This window comes from Fukomys damarensis, unplaced genomic scaffold (genome assembly GCF_012274545.1).
Source record: "Fukomys damarensis isolate Sample0158 unplaced genomic scaffold, DMR_v1.0_HiC HiC_scaffold_38, whole genome shotgun sequence".
Classification (NCBI taxonomy): Eukaryota; Metazoa; Chordata; class Mammalia; order Rodentia; family Bathyergidae; genus Fukomys; species Fukomys damarensis.
The window spans coordinates 31,221,550-31,243,943 of NW_022900950.1; the positions used below are offsets into that span (position 1 = coordinate 31,221,550).

The 22,394-nt window shown below is 35.4% G+C and overlaps 1 protein-coding gene and 1 pseudogene across 1 annotated transcript in view; one reads left to right on the forward strand and one right to left on the reverse strand.

Moving 5' to 3' along the window:
- Positions 1-22,394, reverse strand: part of Lnx2 (ligand of numb-protein X 2) — a 93,321-nt gene that overhangs the window by 41,745 nt on the left and 29,182 nt on the right. The window lies entirely within an intron of this gene.
- Positions 17,286-18,059, forward strand: LOC104862182 (annotated as a pseudogene).

Below are 22,394 nucleotides of genomic sequence, written 5' to 3' on the forward strand. Positions count from 1 at the left end.
AACTAAAGGTAAGGAAACAAAAGCTCCAATAGATTTTATGATTTACCTCAAGACAAACAACGTACAACTAGAAAGGAGAAAGAAAAATCCAATACTTTGTTTCAAAATAACAAAATAGTAAATTAAACAACTGTAGGGAAGAGAAGAATATGGCCACATAAATATATATGTAATTTTGAATTCAGATATTACCTTTAATGTCTATGAGGATAGTTTTTTTTTTTCTTATTGAGTTCATTGGTACATTTTAGGTATATAGTACAATTAAATTCATCATTGGGATCTTGTACCTTTACATGACAGGTCTGGGTTCTCATTTTGTCCCTTTATCCCTGCCTTCCCTTCACCCCCTCCTCCCTTCCCTATTTACAAATACTTTATTTCCATTTTTTCATTTTCTCATTTTTTCTTTTCCTTTATTACCTTTCCCCTACCTTCCCACTTCCCCTACACCTTTAGCCCCTTTCTTCCTATTTCACATTGTCAATTATACCATTAGGATCTTATGTACCATTATAGTTTTTCACACCAGAGAAACTATTTGGTATTTACACATATGTGACTTATTTATTTCACTTAGGAGTAGATCTTCAATATATATCCATTTTCCTATGAATGACTAATTTCTCACTCTTTATGGCTGAGTAGTGTTCCATTTTATACAAAAACCACATCTTTTTCTTTCTTGAATAAGCTCAATAATAAAAAAAAAAAATACATCTTCTTTACCCAGTCTCCGACGGATGGGCAAATGCTGTTTCCAAGTCTTAACTATTAAAAACTGTGCTGCTATAAACATAGGCGTGCATATAACATTGTGATATTCTTCTAACATTGTGATACCCAGCACAGAGATAGCTGGGTCAAATGGAACCTCTAAACCTAGTTTTCTGAGGTATCTCCATACTGATTTCCATAGTGGTTGCACTAGACTGCACTCCCACCAACAGCGGAGAAGGGTTCCTTTTTCCCCACATTCCCACCAACATGTTATTGGTTGATTTCTTGATAGAAGCCATTCTTTTTTGGGGTGAGGTGTAATCTCAGTATTGTTTTCATCTGTATCTTTCAAATGACCAGTAATGTGGAACATTTTTTTTCATATTTTTACTTGCTGCTTTTACTTCTTTGTCTGAGAAATGTCTGTTCATTTCAGATGCCCATTTTTGAATTGGGTCTTTATATTTGGGGGGGCTGATTTTTTTTAGTTCTTTATATATTCTAGATAATAGTCTTTTGTCTGAGGAGCAGTTGGTAAAAATTTTTTCCCACACTGTAGGTTGTCTTAGTTCTGCTGATGGTTTCTTTTGCAGTGCAGAAGCTTTTCAATGAGATGAGATCCCAGTTGTTGATTCTTTCTGCTCGTTCTCACGCTACTGAGGATATGTTCATAAAGTCTTTTCCTATGCCAATGTCTTCAAGAGTTCTGCCTAACTTATCTTCCAGCAAATTTAGTGACTTTTTAAATATTTAGATCTTTAATGCACTTGGATTTTAGTTTAGTACATGGTGAAAGATAAGGGTCTAGTTTTAATCTTTGGCAGGATGAAATTCAGTTTTTCCAACACCATTTATTAAAGAGGCTAACTTGCCTCCAGTGAGAATGGTTGGCTCCTTTGTCAAAGATGAGGTAGCTGAGTACATCTGGAGTTGTTTTTGTATCTTCCAATCTATTCCACTGATCTTCAGGTCTGTTTCTTTGCCAGTACCATGCTGTTTTTATCACAGTGGCTTTGTAGTATAGTTTCAAATTGGAAATTGTTATACTTGCTGCCATGTCTCTGTTGCCTAGGATGGCTTTTGCTATTCTAGGTCTCTTATGGTTCCAAATGAATTTTTGGATTATTTTTTCTAGTTCTGTGAAATAGTGTTGGAATTTCAATTGGCATTGCATTGAATCTGTATAGCAGTTTTGGTAATATGGCCATTTTCACTATGTTGATTCTTCCTATCCAGGAGCAGGTGATATCTTTCCATTTTCTTATATCCTCTTTGATCTCTCTTTTCCGAGTGCTGTAGTTTTCAGTGTAGAGGTCTTTTGCTTCTTTCCTTAGACTGATTCCAAGATACTTCATTTTTTGGATGCTATTGTGAAAGGAACTGTTTCCCTAATTTCTCTCTCAGTGAGTCTATTATTTGTGTACAAGAAGGCTATTGATTTTTGAGTGTTGACCTTGTATCCAGCTACTCTGCTGAAAGTGTCAATTAAGTCTAGAAGTCTTATGGTGGAATTTTTTGGGTATTCAATGTAGTGTATCATATCGTCAGCAAATAATGACAATTTAACTTCTTCCTTTCCTATCTTTATTGCTTTAATTTCTTTGTCTTGTCTATTTGCTGTGGCTAATGTTTCCAGAACTATATTGAAGAGGAGTGGTGATAGTGGGCATCCTTGTCTTGTTCCTGATTTTAACATGAAGGTTTTCAGTTTTGGGTCATTTAATATGATGTTGGCTGTTGGTTTTTCATAGATAGCCTTTATTAAGTTGAGATATAGACCATCTATTCCAATTTTTTGCAGGGTTTTTGTCATGAATGGGTGTTGAATTTCGTCAAATGCTTTTTCTGCATCTTTCAAGAGGATCATATGGTTTTTGTCCTTGACCTTGTTAATATAGTGTATTACATTTATTGACTTACGTATGTTGAACCATCCTTGAATCACTGGAATAAAAATCTAACTTGGTCAGGATGTATGATCTTCTTGATGATCTTCTGTATTCTGTTTGATAGTATATTAAGGATTTTTACATCTATATTCATTAAGGAGATTGGCCTGTAGTTCTCTATTTCAGTTGGGTCTTTCCCTGGTTTTGGAATCATAGTAACACTTGCTTCCAGGATTTAATTTGGAAGTACTGATTCCCTTTCAATTTTATTGAAAAGTTTAAAGAGTAGTGGCAGTAGTTCTCTAAATGTCTTATAAAATTCAGCAGTGAATCCATCAGGACCTGGGATTTTCTTCATTGGTAAACTTTTAATTACATTTTCAATTTCACTGATTGTAATTAGATTGTAATTGTGTTTAAAATTTTATCTTCTTCATTCAACTTTGGTAATTCATAAGTTATCTAGAAGTCTGTCCATTTCTTCTGATTTCCATTTTATTAGAGTACAGGTCCTCAAAGTAGGTATTGATGAATTAACTTCTGGATTTCTGTTGGATCTGTTGTGACTTCACCTTTTTCATCCCTAACTGCATGGATCTGAGCCTTTTCTTTCCTTTTTATGGTAAGGTTAGCTAAGTGTTTATTGATTTTATTTATTCTTTCAAAAAACCAACTCTCTGATTTATTTATTTTTTGTATCATTTCCTTAGTTTCCATTGCACTGATTTCTGCTCTAATCTTTATAATTTCCTCTCTTGTATGAACTTTGGGTTTTTCTTCCTCTTCTTTTTCTAGGAGCCGGATTCATCATTAGGTTGTTTATTTGGGCTCACTCTGTTTTCCTAGTGTGGGCATTCAATGCTATGAATTTTCTACATAGAACTGCTTTCATTGTGTCATATAGATTCCTATATGTTGTATTGGTATTATCATTTATTTGTAAAAACTGTCAATTTCTTAATTTCCTCTGTGACCCACTGATTGTTCAGGAGAGTGTTGTTCAATTTCCATGCGTTTGTGAAGTTCCTATGGTTTCTTATGCTATTGATCTCCAGATTGATTGCACTATGATCTGATAATATACAGGGGATGACTTCGATTCTTTTTCATTTATTCAAACCTGTTTGATGAGGTAGTATCTATCTTGGAGAATGACCCATGTGCAGCAGAAAAGAATGTATATTCTGATTTTGTGGGGTGGAATATTCTATAGATATATATTAAGTCCATATGTTCAAAAGCTTGGTTCAGTTCTAGTATTTCGTTGATTTTTTTGCCTAGATGTCTATTTGTGATAGTGGGGTATTTAGATCCCCCACTACAACTGTATTAGCGCTTATTTGGTTTTTCATGTTACTTAATATTTTTTTATATAGATGGGGGCATTAATATTTGGTGCATATATGTTTATGATTGTCATCTCTTCCTCTTGAATTTTCCCTTTACAACGATGTAGTGACCTTCTTTGTCTCTGTTAATTAGTTTTGTTTTGAAATTTACTTTGTCTGCAAATAAGATAGCTACCCCTGCTTTTTTCTGGGCTCCTGTTACATGGAGAACTGTTTTCCGTCCTTTCACTTTCATTCTATGGGCTTCTTTTTGCACTAGGTGTGTTTCTTGTATACAATATATTATTGGATTTTGCTTGTTAATCCATTCTGCCAGCCTATTTCTCTTCATTGGTGAATTGAGGCCATTGACATTGATGGTTATAACTGATATGTACTGACTTATTATTGTCATGTTATTGTCCTTTTGTTGACTCTTTTTAATTTTCCCCCCTCTCCTTTTAGTTTCTTGCCTTGCCTATTTGATTTGCTCTGTTGGGCCTCATGGTGTTGTGACCTTTATTGTCTTTTTCTAGGATATTGTTTAGAATTCTTTGTAGTGCTGGTTTGGTATTCATGAAGTTTCTCAGGTGTTCTTTGTCATGGAAGTGTTTTATTTCCCCATCCATTTTGAAAGAGAGTTTTGCAGGATACATCAGTCTAGTTTGGAGGTTGTTTTCTTTTAGGACTTGAAATACCTCAGTCCAGGCTCTCCTTGACCTGAGGGTTTCGGTTGAAAAGTCTGCTGTGATTCTGATGGGCTTTCCTTTGCATGTGCTTTGTTTTTTTTTCTCTTACTGCTTGTAGTGAGCATAGTTTAACTTACTAAAATGCAAGTACATAAGTCTCAAACATTTCCCAAATCACAGAGATAAAACATAGCACAATATGTATTTTTACAAAGTACATATCTGTTTAGCAATAGTCCAGGGAAAATAAAGAGAAAGAAATTATTAGAATGGCTAAGATTATCATTAGTCATTTTGTGGGAAAACAGCCAGAGCTTAAGAAAAGTCCTTATAAGATGCTGTTTACTACTTTATTCCAGTTATAATCAATATACCCATTCTTCCTGGTTTATGGGACACATATATCCTAGTACATTACAAAGATTTCAAAAAGACCTATAGATTTTCACCTATAATATGTGCATACTTCAAAACTACATATCACCCAGATAATTTCTCTTGATTTTACTTCTGACCCAGATTTAGAATTTTCACTGTTTCTAGCCTAAAATATTCAGGGAAAAAGACAAGGAGCTAAAGAATATCATCGAAGTATGGTTGGCTGGAAACCATCTTTGGTTCCTTTGACTCATCAGCACCAGGCATCTAAGAATTCCCTTTCCTCCTCATCCCCACTCTTTCCATCAATTCCTCTTTAAGCTTGGCACAGCTCCTCCCCCCAGGCTCCTGCAGCTCTTCACACATTACCTTCATTACAGCATATTCTACAGTGCACGTTTATCTTCCCCTTTTCTCTTTGAAGGGAAGCAGTGTTCTTTTTGTCTTCTATATTGTCATTTCTTGAATATACTATGCGCTAAAAAAATGTGTTCTCAGGCTCATAAGTGAGTCTGAAATGTGTGAATAAATACGTAGGAGAAAATTGCATTTATTTGTGGCACTGCAAAGCAATTGGCATACTGGACCATGCCCTATAACTTGCACATAGAATAAGGCATTATGCCCTTCCATTTTTCAAACACCTGGGGGGTAAAAGTATTTGATCATCAACTCAAGAAAAATTTCTTACTATTTATGTCACAAGCCAGATTTGATAGATATCTTTCTATAAAGCAGTGGTTGTCAAACTTTCTGACCTCAGGATCTCTCTATCCATTTTGGATATGTTTGGCAGTTTCTTAAAAAACACGTAAATGGCACATGATGCAGCAACTGCACTCCTGGACATTTATCCCAGGGAAGTTAAGACTCATGCTGGCAGAAAACCTGTAAATAAATGTTCATTGCAACTTCATTTGTAACAGCCAGAAACTAAGAACAACCCACACATATCCTTCAATAATAAAAGGTTAAACAAACCAAGATATATCCATACATGGACTACTATTAGCAATAAAAAGGGACTATTGATGCATACCACAACCTGATGAATCTCCAGAGAATTCAGTGACTAAAAAAAGTCAACCCTAAAAGGCTGCAAACTGTATTATTCTATCTCTATTAAGTTTCTGAAGTGACAATATAATAGAAATGGATGATAGATTAGTGGCTGGCTAAGTTTATGGGGTGGGTAAAAGGGGGTCCTTGTGGTGATGGAAATATTCTACATCTTGACTGTATTAACATCAATGTCCTGGTTGTGCTACTGTGCTAATAACTTTGCAAGTTGATGCCATTAGTGATCTGTGCTATTTCTTCTTACTACTGTATATACAGTATGTGTATTTATAATTTTCTTAAAATAAATAGCATAGATAAAAACATCATTAAAGATTCCAAACAGCTTTTGTTTGTATTATACTATATATGTTACATATATATTGTATATATTTATTATATTAGTAGCCAAAACATTCAAATATTCATTTATTAATAAAACAACAGACTCATTAGGTTTCACTTTTGTCAAAAGAACTTTTCTGGCTCAAAAAAAAAATACAGTGAGAAAAGTGGTATCACATTTCTTACATTCCACACTATGCTATTGGGAAGATGTGGAAGCTTTAATAAGTGGGAGTTTGTGGGACCCCAGTCCCTTCCTTCATCTCTTTTCTTTCCTGGATATAAGACACAATCATGCCATGATGCACTGCCTTGCCCACAGCCAACAGGCAACCAATCAAGGACTGGAACTTTTAAATTTGCAAGCAAAATTAACCTTTTGTGTTTTTAAGATGAACATTTCAAGTAATTGTTATAGTGTCCCCCGCAAAAAACCCCAAAATAAAAAACCTGACACAGTGCTGCAGTAGTCTTTCTTGGAAACACTTGCCCAGGATTACCCCAGAGCCTTGTCCAACTAGAAGAAGCATATCTGAATATGTAGATGTATAAAAACATTTACCATATCTTATGAGACATTTACATAAATTCTATCCTTGAACTAGTCCAACACTTACTTCCTAATATGCAGCTTTAGCACACCATCAAATATTAATTTTAACAATTCCACATTTACAATTTTCTCATGTGTACAAAAAATGAGTTCAATACACTTAGCTACATATCTCCTATCCCCTTTCAGTAATATTGGAAAAAAATTCTAGATTTAAGCATTCTTAAGTTGCTACTTATAGTCAGATGTAGCTCTATGTGATAATCTAGAAACTTTGTTAGCTAAGGAAAAAAAAAAAGCCAGAAGCTATGAAACTAAGGCCAAGAACTCTAGGTCACCTGGGCAACTAGGTCACTACACAATTCATTCTTTCACTCACCATGTTTGTCAAATATCTACAGGGTGCTACTGTATTACAGATATTCTAGTGTCATGCTTTCTTCTCTATAAGCAATCAGTTGTGCTTAAACAGTAATTGTTCACGCACACAGACACACACACACACACACACACGACTTCAAATTTAATTCCAGAATAGTTATGATTCCGTATTTTTATATACAAAACCTACTCATTACTTGTCTTTTAGCCCTAACATGAGTTCTTACTTTTAATAATTTTAATAATAGCTTAAATGCTATAAAAAAAAAGGTCAAATTGGGCTGGTAGAGAAATTACAAGTTTCAACTGTTCATCTACCTTTCATTCTAATTAAAAATCACCAAGCTAGAATGATAAACACTTTTTTAATGCAAAAGGTTATGGCAAAAGCCACAGTGAGTTACCTAATTCCTATACCACAACAGTTATGCTGAAGTTATACACTTAGAAATTATACGATGTTATTTTACAGTACTTTAAACATACAATTTATCCAAAACTATTTCCAAAAAGAAAAATACTAAATGGCATGCAACGTTTTTCTATCCAGCTGAATATATAAATATTTCTGCCACTCAGAAAAGACTTCTAAGGAAAGAGCCTTACTCCAGGACAGGCAGACTCCAGCATGTGGCCCTTCCCCAGTGCATTCTTCCCTACTAGCTAAGCGGGACAATGCCACATATTCACAAGTGTCATCTGATATGGAAAAGACAAAAGGTGAGATAGCTGTGGAAGTACATGTCTGTAATCCGAACAGTGGGAGGCTGAGGCAGGAAGATGTTCAAGTCCAACCTGGGCAACCTGATAAGAAACAAGCTCAAAATTTAAAAAACATTAAAAATTGCTGGGGATGAAGCTCAATCTTAAGGCCCTGCTTCAACCTCCAGTACCACAAAATATTGAGAGGTGGAGAGTAAAGGGAACGATAATGTTCACTGGTTTGGTTTTAGTGCTGTGTTATATTTATTTGCTAGATATACAGGTAATTTAAATGTTTCTCTATTTTTCATTCAGAGGCAAGGGTTTGAGTTTTAATCAATTAATCTGTTTTCTTCTAACAGATGAAATACTTCTGACATTTAACTCCTTCCACAGTAAATCCTACAAAACATTTATTTTCCAGTGACAAAATTTTTTTAGGTCTTTTCTTTTTAAAAAAAATTAATTTTATTGGTACATTTTAGGTATACAATATAATGACACTCATCATTGGAAAATTGTACCTTTATGTAATCTATTTTGGTTCTTATTTTTTCCCCATTCCAGTCACAATTATCCAAAGGAGTAAAGGTCATTAAAAGAGCACTGATTCAGTTAGAGACCTAGGTTCAACATTTAGTTGTTGCATTCATTCACAACGTGTCATAATGATGTGGTATACCACTGAAACACCTGTAAATCTTAATTTCCTCCTACAAAAGCAGAAAGCACAGCTTTCTTATGATACAGAATTACTGTGAAATAAAAAAGTCATACTGCCAGAAAAACCTTTCATAAATCACAAAGCACTGTATTATTAATTTGTCACCAAATGAATGATGGTGGAGGATCGTGTCAGGATTCTAAGCAGCTCATGTCCTTCCATTAGATTGAAATCAGAACCCAAAATACAATTCCTAGCTCTGCTACTAATCATATAGACCACAGGATATAACCTCTATCCAGCCCTTTCACATCTTTACCTGTAAGGAAATGGGTCAAACTAGGGAAATTCAAAGTTTCAACTTCACAATTCTAGAAATGTGCTTTGAGCACACATGCCTTTTGTTTTGGCCTAAAACAGCACAAATATTTTTCTTTACTGCTATCCATTATTATGTTTATTATTAAAATGATCTAAATCCAGAGCTATCTGGGAGGCTTTGTCTCTCTCTTTTCTGCTCTTGTCATCACTTTACAGGGCATTTTAAATGCGTATCCTAACTTGAAAATGTCTATTTCCACATATTAGTGTATGTGTACCGGGAAGTAGTACAATATACATTATTGAACACTTACATTTTTATTATTGGCTGCCACATATGATACAGTAATACTTCAGTTGTTGAACATCTCCATTCTCAAACTTTCTACTACTCAAACAGCAAAGCTTGAACAAAATCTGCTTCGTGTTCCTAACTTTGCTCCACGGTTGAAATAAAGATCTGACTTGAAATAACCTGTCCTGGCTCAGAGTGACTCATGAGATTGAGTCACGCAATCTCACTGTGGACACAAAAGGGGTGATGCTTCAGTCCAAGCACTGCTCTTGCCCAGACAACATACAGTGCTTGTGTTAAAACTTTCATTGCGCTTCTTTTTTACACTTCATTTGCATAAAATATCACATCCACAACTCCAAAGAAAGTTAGTGGTACCAGCAGTGAGGCTATGAGGAAGACTGTAAGAACCATGACACAGTTAAAGAAATTGCTGCAAAATTTGTTCCAAGTCTTGGAAAATGAATTCATAAGTGTAATTTTGGGGCCTCAAATTGAGTCTTATTTCCCCCAATAAACGGAAAGAAATGAGTAAGATACTGCTATTTTGTGATCAAACCTACACATTAAAGTAAATGGAGTGGAACTAAACCATAGCCAGATGGGTTTTATGGTGGTGGTACTGCTAATGATTAAAGTTTTCAGGCTTCATCATCTTAACTATGGGCAACATGTACAAAATTTATATCTGCATCTTTCAAAGCAAATCAGGGACATCAATAATTAAAAGAACAGACTTCATTTAAGATGCTCAATTTGTTCCAGTTACAACTTAATACATATAAAGTTATCAGACAAAAATTACTTTGGGTTAGACTTCAAAGGAGGTCTAAAGTGAGCTAGATGTTTGTCTCCTCAAAGTTATCTTAAACAGGCAATTGTCTTACAGGCCTGGACCAAATAACCATGAAATGATTTCTATATGCCATCAGAAGCCCTTGTAACTTATCAGTGTGAGTTGAATTACAGTTCTAATAGTGAGAAAAAAAGAAAATCTTCACCACAGTGTAATTCATCACTTAGGCTTGGCTATACTGCAAATAAAATAACCCTAATGTTACATGATTAGAAATAAAAATATTTTAGTCAGGCCAGAAATATAAAGACTGTATTATATGAAGGCTTTAGGATGATCAACAATGCACCCCCAGTTATATTAATTCTCCAACTTTCAGAAACTAATGGCAACAAAATCCCAGATTTTATATATATATATTTTTTAATTTTATTGAGTTTATTGGTACATTTTAGGGATACAGTACAGTTACATTCATTGTTGGGATCATGTACCTTTACATGGCAAGTCTTGATTCTCATTTTTTCCCCTTACCTCTGCCCTCCCTTCACCCCCTCCTCCCCTCCCCATCTACAAACACTTTATTTTCATCTTTTCATTCTCTCACATTTTTTTCTTTTCCCTTTTTGTTCTTCCCCTACGTATCACACCTTCCCTACACCTTTAGCTCCTTTCCTCCCATTTCTAAATGTCAGTAATCTTATTAGAATCTTATGCATTGTTGCAGAATATTCACACCAGGGAAACTATTTGGTATTTACACATGTGGGACTTATTTATTTCACTTAGGAGTATATCTTCAATATGTATCCATTTTCCTATGAATGAATCTATTCTCTCGCTCTTTATGGCTGAGTAATATTCCATTTTATAGAAAAACCACAACTTCTTTATCCAGTTTCCAACGGATGGGCAAATAGGTTGTTTCCAAGATTTAGCTATTACAAACTGTGCCGCTATAAACATGGGTGCACATACTTCTCTGTGATATGATTCTTTTAGTTCTCTTGGAAAGATACCCAACAGAGGGATGGCTGGGTCAAATGGAACCTCCAGTCCAAGCTCTTTGAGGTATCTCCATATTGATTTCCATAGTGGTTGCACTAGTCTGCACTCCCACCAACAATGGAGGAGGGTTCCTTTCTCCCCACAACCCCGCCAACATTTGTTATTGTGTGATTTCTTGATAGCAGCCATTCTTTGTGGGGTGAGGTGGAATCTCAGTGTTGTTTTCATCTGCATCTCTCGAATGACCAGTGATGTGGAACATTTTTTCATATATTTTCTTGCTGCTTTTACTTCTTTGTCTGAGAAATGTCTGTTCATTTCGGATGCCCATTTTTGAATCGGGTCTTTATATTTGGGGGGACTGATTGTTTTGAGTTCTTTATATATCCTTGATAATAGTCCTTTGTCTGAGGTACAGCTGGTAAAAATTTTTTCCCACATTGTAGATTGTCTCTTAGTTCTGCTAATGGTTTCTTTTGAAGTACAGAAGCTTTTTAGTAATATGAGATCCCAGTTGTTGATACTTTCTGCTAGTTCCCATGCTACTGAGGATTTGTTCATAAAGTCTTTTCCTATACCAATGTCTTCCAGAGTTCTGCCTAACTTACCTTCCAGCAAGTTTAATGTTTCCCAGATTTTATATTACATCGTTACTCTCTAAATAATGACATTTTTATCTTTAAACATCTCCACTATGGAATGTTCACAAACAAAACGTATTCAAATGAAACTATTCTCTCTAATCTTCAAACCTGACCTTCACCTTGTATCCATCCATCCTTCTGTCTTTTCCTCCCAGATTGATCGAGAATCTCATATGAGCCAGACACTACTGTTCTAGTGCTAGGAGTTCAGCACTAAAGAAATACAAAAACCCCTGCTCTTAGGGCCGGGGATTTAGCTCAATGGTGGCATGCCTGCCTTGCTAGTGCAAGGTCCTGAGTACAATAGTTAGTACGGGGTGGGGGTGGGGGATCTCTGCCCTTGTGAAGTTTGGGCGGGGAGGGAGCTGGGACAATGGGGGGAGGGAATTATACAAGAAAAATAAAATATGCAGGAATTTAGAGAGCAAAAAGAAAGGCAGGTAGGGAGACAGTGTAGTAGAAAGCCATTTAAAATAGGGTGATCAAATACTCTCTGAGAAATTGTATTTGAATTAAAATCAAAAGTAAGTAAATAGCAAACTATGGGGGCTGGGGATTTAGCTCAATGGTTCTACTGCCTGTCTCAAGAGCAAGGTCCCAAGTTCAATCCCCGGTACCAAAAAAGAAAAAAGAAAATTATAATAGTATCTGTGGTAGAAATGCTTTCCATGTGCAAATGAGGCAATCAGTAGAATGGTCTTAAGATGAACATGTACCTGGAGTGTTCAGTGAACAGTATGGAGGTCACTGTGGACAAAAGGAGCAAAACAGAAATGGTTAATTGGGGCTAACTAAATCTTACAGGGTCTTAAAATCATTGACTTTACTCTGAGTTAGAATTTTAACTAAGCTGCTGAGTTGAAGGATAAAACAATTAGAGGCCTAATGAAATACTCCAAGCAAGGGATGAGGTAGACTGACCCATAATGGATAAAGTGGAAGTAGGAAGAAATGACTCAATTTTAGGTCTATTTTGAAGGCAAAACTGGTATGATTTGCTGACAATATGATATGATTTGCTGATGAATATAACATTCTAAGCTGATGGAAATGGCAAAAAGAAGTCAAGAATGATTCCAGGATTTTTGGTCTAAGCAACAGTAAAGATATTAATAGTATAAAGAGAGCAGAAGTCCATAAAAGAACAAGTTTAAAGGCTATGCACAAGTTTGGACATGTAAAATCTGAGATGCTTATAAGACTTCTAAGAAGACACATTGAGTAGGCACATAAATCTACTAGTCCAGTGGTGGCAAACTTATGGCAGATGGGCAGTGGGCTGTTTATCATTGAAAACTCTAATAAAAGGTTCATCATCACTGTACTAGTCTGTTTGCAGGAGAGGACTACAATAATGTTATGAATGTAGGAGATGTCAGTGTACAAACAGTAAGGAAAGTCATTAGGCTAAAAAAAGTTCACCCAAAGCACAGTGAATGAGCAAGAGCAGACAAGGAGAAACAATCAGTGCATGCCTGTAATCTCAGCACAGAGGCTGAAGCAAGAGGACTGTAAGTTCAAGTCCTGCCTAAGCAAATTAGACTGTGTCTCAAAAATGAGAAGGGGAATCTTCAGCCCCAGTTTTGGGACATTTCTGGGAGATAAAGAGGAACCAAGATGAGGAAGAGTGGCCTCAAAGGTTGGAAGAAAATTGGGACTGTGTAATGCAGACTGTTTCAAGGAGGAGGGAATAATAAACTCTGTCAAATTCTTTAGGCAGGTTAAATGAGATCAGGACTGAGACTTAAGCATTGGATTTAGTAACATGTAATTCACTGGTCACCCCGATATTGTGTTTTGCAGGAATGGACAGAGCAAAAAAGCCTCCTGAAATGTGCTCAAGTGAGAATTGGAAAGGAGGAATTCAAGATGGACAGTTCTTTGGAGTAGTGAAGCTTTAAGGGAAAGGGATAAATATTATATTCTGGCAGGAATTGAGATGATGAGAAGTGCCGTGTCCCTCTCACTTTTTGTTAATCACATTAACAAAACATTTTCATCCTCTACATACAAGCTTATTATTTATGTTTATATATATTTGTCAAGGTCCTTCTTGCATCAGACCTTTCCCTCTCCTATCTAAAGGTTAATTCCCCTCTCCCATCCTCTTTATCCCCCTGGATTCAACAGTACACCCATTTGACAACCTTTATAACATCTTTCTTTCTTTCTTTCTTTTTGGTAACAGGGATTAAACTCGGGTCCTTGTGCTTGGGAGGCAGGCAGTGGAACCACTGAGCTAAATCCCTGGCCCTATAACATCCTTCTTAAACGTTTCTCTTACCTCTTACTTAAAAAGGTTGATGTCCCAACAATTAAAAACAAAAAATCTCTTCTACAATTATTGAGTCTATATGCATCCTCCTGTATATTTCATCCCTACATTACTTATAAATAAGAACTACACAGAAAATCAACTATATTTCCCTCTAACTGGCCCTCTTTCACATGAGATTTCTACACTCTTACTATCCCATTACCAGAACCAGAGAATCCTTTCTTTCACACTTTCTTATTTGTCCTACTACTTTCTCTAGGCCTCTTTCATAGTAGGTGCTTCCTTATCTTCTCAAACAGAAGATACTAGACATGAGTTTTTCCTGTAATCCTGTGGTATTACCCACATTTTCACTAAAAGCACTACAACTTATCTACTTTTTCAATTCTTTGCCACCACTTTCTTTTAATACTTTTCACTTGTAACTCCTTCCTGCCCCTTCACACACAAAATACTTTCAATTTACTGCTACCAATGTGCTGCAGGCTGACATTCAGATACCAAACTTATTAGAAACCATATTTTAAAAGATCCAATACAGGGCCAGGGATTTAGCTCAGTGGTTCTGTTGCCTGCCTTGCAAACACAAGGACCGGAGTTTGCTCCCCATACAAAAAAAAAAAAAAAAAAAAAAAAAAAAAAAAAAATCCAGTACAGGGACAAAATACCTATTGTGTTCAAGTCTTTTTTTCCTCTCTCATTGAGTTTATTGGTACATTTTACGTATATAGTACAGTTACATTCATCATTGGGATCTTCCATCTTTAAATAACAGGACTTGGCTCTCATTTTTTCCCCTTGTCCCTGCCCTCTCTTCACCTGCTCCTACCCTCCCCACTTACAAATACTTTATTTCCATTTTTTCATATTTTTTCTTTTCCCTTATTACTTTTCCCCTACCCTTCCCACTTCCCCTACACCTCTAGCCCTTTTCTCCTTATTTCACATTGTCAATTATCTCATCAGGATCTTATGAACTATTATAGCTTTTCACACCAGAGAAACTATTCGGTGTTTACACATGTGTGACTTATTTATTTCACGTAGGAGTACATCCTCAATATGTATCCATTTTCCTATGAATGACTCTAATTTCTCATTCTTTATGTGTTCAAGTCTTTTCCAGTAGGGTACAACAGAATTTCAGGACTCAGAGTAGCTTCAGAGAATGAAACAAATATGCTAGTTGGTCATTGCGTCTGGCTGGGCTCAAGAATGACATAGCACAATTATGTTACCGTAATAACACTCCAGTTTTGCCAATTTAAAAACTCTATTACATCTGTTTCCTCAAAAAGGTAGATTTCCATGAAATAAATCATTGTCTAAATACATAGTGGGTCATTCATAAATCAAAATGCCAAGTAGTTAATTTATCATGAGAAATGTGAGTCAAAACACTTCCGATGAAAGGAATCAGAGTTATATTTTGGCAAAATATTATAGCATTATATTATGTTATATTATATTATAGTATTATATATAATTATATTATATTATATTATAGTATTATAGTTATCTCTATCTCTCTGATGGTGTTTGCTACTCATCACCATGTATCTTCTCAACTTGTCTTTAAAATTTTATACTTCACAAATTTACAGGTTAGTTTAAGATTTAGTTAAGCTACCCGTAGACACAATACACAGAGATGAATTTTTGGGGGAGATGAAAGTGTCTGTAAATCACACTGTAGAATGTTACTTCTGGAAAATTCTCATGAAGAACATCCACCCTTAAATGGTCTTGTTAAAGTTTCCCAAATACTGACAGTTCTCAAACTTTCCATAAGTACTGCACTATTAAAAAGCCTCTATCTTTAGGTATAGTTTTATGAGAAGCTTTCTAAAAGTGATAACAATTACCATCAGAGATTTCAATGGTTTTATTCCTAATACTGAGCTCTTTAAACAAGAACAATCATATTCATTCTTATCTGAGGCAAGATTTCACTATATAGTCCAAGTCCAAGCTGGCTTCTAATTTCCAATCAGCCTGCCTCAGTGTCCTGAATCCTACTGGAATTAAAGGCAACAACACAGCTGAGATTTTATAGTTAATTATTTCAATATCCCAGCTCTAAATAAAACTAACCCCACAATCCAGTAGTTCTATTGAAAAAACACTTCATAAAATTAAGATATTCAACATAAGCTTCTACAACTACTGCAGCCTGGTATCATTTCCCTTGATATACTAAATATCTTCAGAATTCATCACTTCAGAAATGCTTCATCATTCTTATAATGCCTATAGGCTCTCAGTAGGAACCTAGTGCAGGAAATACATAAAATATCTGTATTTCCTAGATCTTTACTTAAGAAATACAGACATTTAAAAATTATGTTTTCCTTTTTAAAAAATAAACAATGGATTAACATAAACAATTATTTTATATTACTAACAACTCTGTACAATGTTCTAGTCATGAATTACATGCTAATACATGGTATAAACAACAAAATGTCATATGCTTACTTGCACTATGGATGCAGATTGTACTCTATATATTTTGCAGTGGTTGAAAAAATATAAAACTGTACATGAAGAATATTATTTTGTGCATGTATGTGGGGAGGTGAAAATACTGATTATATAGTAACTTGTAGTCAGGCTTAGTGGAATAATATTAAGGATTTATGTACTATTTTGAAAATACAAAACATAAAATATAAAATATTGTTTGATTAAACAGTAACTTATAGCCAGGCTTAGTGCAATAATATTAAGGATATATGTACTATTTTAAAGTAAATGAAACAATATCAGATGCTTAAATGTAAATAGAAAAAATGAGGTATGTTGTATGCTTAATAGCTTAGCTAAAAAGGGCAGATGAGTCAGTCTTAATACCATATATTAACAAAATGCCTCAGACTACTGAAAGTGAATTTCAAATTTAAAAAAGAAATGAAAGGGTGTAAAAGTGATACTACAGAGTATATTAACTTCTGATAGAAAAAGAGTTAATACAAGTAAATTATTTACTTTAAAATATTTTCCCTATCATCTTTTATCACCAGTCCAGGAAACTGTCTTGGAGATAGGGTGATTCAATATTTTTATATTATTTAAAGTCATTTACTGTAAACTTTTTAGGCCTAAGTTATACCCATCTATACTATAAATCATTATCCAACCTGGCAAATATTTCCTTTTATAGTTTAACATATTTTTTCTATAATGTAAAGCTTAGTGTGTAGAAATTTTAAAACAGCTGTATCCCCCCTCCAGAATGAAGACCATTCCTCAGCAGATTGTCAATATTCCAAAAAATGACAACATCACTCTGAAGGAATGCACAGTTATTGTGAAGGGTTCTGTGGAGGGATTTCAACCATATCAGTGTAGGAGAAAAAGATTAGGCTCTGGGTTGATGAATGGGAAAACAGAAAGGAACTCACAATCTGCAGTCATGTATAGAACATGATCAAGGGTGTTACACTGGCTTCCATTACAATATGAAATCTGCATAAGCTCCTTTCCCCAGCAGCACTGTTATTCAGGAGAATGGGTTTCTTGTTGAAATATGGCATTTCTTGGGTGAAAAATACATCTGCTGGGTTTGTAAAAGGGGAGGTGTTGCTTGCTCAGTATCTCAAGCCCAGAAAGATGAACCAATCCTTAAAGGAAATGACATTGAGCTTGTTTCAAATTCAGCTGCTTTGATTCAGAAGGTCACAACAGTCAAAAAAAGAATAGAAGAAAATTTTTGGATGGGGGACCAGTTTGGCAGCCTGATGAAGAAGAGCCAAGAGTTATCCAGCCACAAAAACAAGCTTCTGGATTAATTTGTCATATTTTAATGATAAATAAAATATCTATTTTAAAAAGGGTGCTATCTGCCATAGAGACCACAAGTGACTTCTTACCTTATGTTTACCTATATTTTCTAACTTTTCTAAAATGGCCACGTATAACTTGTCCAATAAAAAGCAAGTTCCCTTATTTAAGAAACAATGCATATAATCTTCAAGTAAACAAAATTGTGAATGAATTTGAAAAATAAAGGAACACCTGCAGGCAGGTGTCCCTAGATTCTAAGTGAGTCTGCAGATCTACTGCCATCCTGAAATGGTTGCTAACATCTGTAAAGACTACAGGCTCAGTTAAAACCACCAGGACTGAAAACTGAGGAATCGGGTTAAGGTTTAATGACTCTTTCTGATCAGGAAGTTAGGACCAAGAAAAATAAAATAAACTTAGCTTGCTGATCAGACCCACTGAGACAGAACAATGAATGACCTACCTTAGGATCCCCTCACCTTCATGGTAAAGGGAAACTCATGCAAGAAATAATCATTAAATAAAATCCACACCCCTAGCTGGAGACTCAAAATGGTAATATAACATGTACAGCATTAATAAGCATGATGAAGAAGAGCACAGGAGTAACTGAAACTCCACTTCTACATGAAACAACATTAAGAGACTAGGCCCCTGCCCACACCAAGGGCATTATAAAAACACTCTCGTGATAGGCACAGTAGTGCACCTATAATCTCAGCACACTGGGAAGGTAAGGCAAGAGGATTCCAAGTTCAAGCCCAGTCTGGGCAATTTAGTGAGAATCCATCTCAAAATAAAAACAAAAAAGGGGTAGGGATGTGTCTCAGTTAAAGGTCCTGAAGTTCAACTTTCAGTAACACAAACCAAAACCAAAACAAAACTCCCACACTAGTAAATAGGGAAGGGAGGAGGGGGTGAAGGGAGGGCAGGGGTATAGGGAAAAAATGAGAACCAAGACCTGTCATGTAAAGGTACAAGATCCCAATGATGAATGTAACTGTACTGTACACCTAAAATGTACCAATAAAATCAATGAGGGAGGGGGGAACTCCTACACTTTACTGTCCTTTCATTTGAGTCAGACTAGGATTTCTGACCCTGGACAGCTTTTCCCCTTGTGCTCCAAAATAAGATAAAATCCTTTTGAAATTACAACAGACACCACAGAAAAACAGAAGATCATCAGTTAACATTAAAAAAGTATTGTACGCCAAAAATTTGGAGAATGTTGAAGAAATGGACAGGTTCCTAGATACATATGAATGACAAAAACTGAACCAAAAAGACACAAAAATGCTAAAACATCTAACAATTAAGAAAAGCCCAGGACCTGGTGGATTCACTGCTGAATTTGACAAGTCCTTCAGACAGACTTTAACACCAATATTCAAACTCTTTAATAAAAATGAAAGGGAAGGAGTGCTTCCAAACTCACTCATGGAAGCCAGCATCACTCTGATTCCAAAACTAGACAAGGATCCAACTAAAAAAAGAAAACTATAGGCCTGTCTCCTTAATTAATGTAGATGCAAAAATCCACAATAAGACACTGGCAAATAGAAGGCAACATATCATCAAAAAGATCACACATTATGATCAAGTTGATCAAGTAGGTTTTTTATCCTAGGGATGCAAGGATGGTTCAACATATGCAGATCAATAAATGTGATATACCATATTGACAGAAGCAAGGACAAAACTCACAGGATCATATCAGTAGATGCAGAAAAAGCTTTTGATAAAATCTAATACACATTCAAGATAAAACCCTGAAGAAAGCAATACTGACCTTACCTCATTCTGATAAAAACCATATAAGACAAACCAACAACCAACATCATATTCCATTTAAAGCCAGGAACAAGACAAGAACAGGAGCTATCACCACTCCTGTTCAATACAGTACATAAAGAATTAGCTACAGATATCAGGCAAAAGAAATAAATAAAAGGGATATATATATATATAGGAAAGAAAGAAATCAAATTACCATTATTTACAGATGACATGATCCTTTATTTTGAAATTCCATGAAAGATTTTTAGAATAACCAAGTTCAGCAATGCAGCATGATACAAAATCAACACACAAAAATCAACAGCATTTCTGTACACCATTAATGTACATATTGAGAAACAAATTAGGAAAACAATACCATTCATGACAGCTCCAAAAAAAGTTAAATATTTAGGAATTAACCTAACCAAGGAAGTGAAAGACTAGTATACTGAAAAGTATAAAACTCTGAATAAGGAAATCAAAGAAAAAAATTAGAAAATAGAAAGATATCCCCTGATCCTGGATAGGAGAACCAATATAGTTAATACTCCCATACTAATACACAGATTTAACACAATCCTAATAGTATTCCTCACAGAACTAGAAAAAACAAAAAAATTCTTATTATTATAGTACCTAAATTAGGTAGAAATATAATAGGCAGTCAGACAGAGCTAGGCATTCAAGGCAATCAGTGCAGAGGATAAGAACACATTACAACTGTGGCGGGAGGCATATCTGTTAAAGGCCAGGCCTCAAGATAAAGACAAACCTCCAGTCCTACATACCTCCCCAAAGGATAAGTGGTATCACCTGGTCCAATAAAATATAGATAGACATCAGTCACCCCATGGGTGACCAGGACCTTCTGATCTATTCCTTCCTAAAAAGGTCCTTGTTCCTTTCATGTACACTTGCTTTGTGACCTGCTTCCCCATTGGATAAATACTGCTTAAGCGACTACACGTGTAATCTTATTGGTTGATCATAGTTTTGACCTACACTATACCTACCTCGTGAGTTTGCTCTATAAAACCTCCTTTGAGAAGTAAGCTCAATGACAACCTACTTTTGGGTCCCCTCCTGTCTCTTAGGAGCTATACCTCTCAATAAAATTTTCCTGCTGTTAACCTCCATTGTTCCTTAGAATTCATTCTTCAATTTCAGGGAATATGAACTCAGTGTATCTGACATCTAGCAGATTGGGAGTTATAGTGATATGAAAACCAGAATAGCAAAAACAATCCTGTGTAATAAGAGCAAAGCAGGACATATGATAAACCAAGACTTCAAGATATATTACAAAGGTACAGTGATTTAAAATAAAAACAAACAAAACACTGTATGATACTGGCATGAAAACAGACTTGTAGACCAATGAAACAAAGTAGGATATAGAAACAATCCCACACGTATTCAAACACCTGATCTTGGACAAAGGGGCCAAAAACACATGCTGGAGGAAAGATAGCCTCTTCAGCAAATGTTGCTGAGAAAACTGGCTATATACTGTACCTGCAGCACATTGAATCTAGACCCATATATCTCATCATGTACTAAATTAAAATAAAAATGAACCAAAGATCTAAATATCAAAACAGAAAAACTTAACCTGCTAGAAGATAAGTCTTTGAAGGCACAGGTGTGGGCAAAGACTTTCCGAACAGAATCCCAATAGTATAAGAAATAACATCAAGAATCAACAAATGAGAAAAAGCTTTGGATTTAGCTCAGTGGTTCCGCTGACTCCTCGCAAGAGGAAGGCCCCAAATTTGATCCCTGGTACCAAAAAAAAAAAAAAAAAAAAAAAAAGCTTCTGCACAGCAAAGGAAACCAACAGAGTGAAGAGATAACCTATAGAATGAGAAAAAAATTTTGTCACCTATACCTCAGACAGTTGGCTAATTTATAGAATATATAAAGATCGCTTCTCGGCCTTTTGGCTAAGATCAAGTGTAGAATATATAAAGAACTACAAAAAAGACCCCCTCAAATAAAAGATCCCATCAAAAAATGGACAACTGAATTTAATAGATACTCTGCAGAAGAAGAAATACAAATGACCCATAAATACATACAAAAAAAAGTTCAACAGTCACTGACCATTACAGAAATTCAAATTAAAACATCACAGATGGTATTTCACCTTACTTCAGTAAGCATGGCAAACATAAAGAAATTAGATAACAACAAATGCTGGTGAGGCTGCTGGGAAGGTAGGGGCTTCTGCATTATTGGTGGGAATGTAAACTAGTATGGAAATCAGTATGGTTCCTCAAACATGTTTCCTCAAAACACTAAAAATAGAAACTCCATTTGGTGCAGCTATTTCCCTCTGAAGTGTCTTCCCGAGAAAGAATTAAAGACATTAATTACAGCAATATATGCATGTCCATGTTTATAGCAGCACAATTTGTAACAGCCAAATCTTGGAAGCAGCCTATTCATACATCCATCAACAGACGAATGAATTTTTTAACAATGTGGTATTTATACACAATGGAATCCTACTCTGCTAAAGAAGGATGAATCTGAACCATTTCTAGAAAAATAGATGCACCGCGAAAACATAATGCTAAGTAAAATAAATTAGACACACAAGCTTAAATATTATGTAAACAGCTCCTCTTATCCAGTGGTGGTGAACCTATGGCACGTGTGCTGCAGCAGGGTGTTATCATTGAAAACTCTAAAAGGTTTGCCGTCATTGTACCCATATACTCACAAGTTTCTGACACCAGATATGTGAAAAAAAAACAAAAACAAAAACAAATTC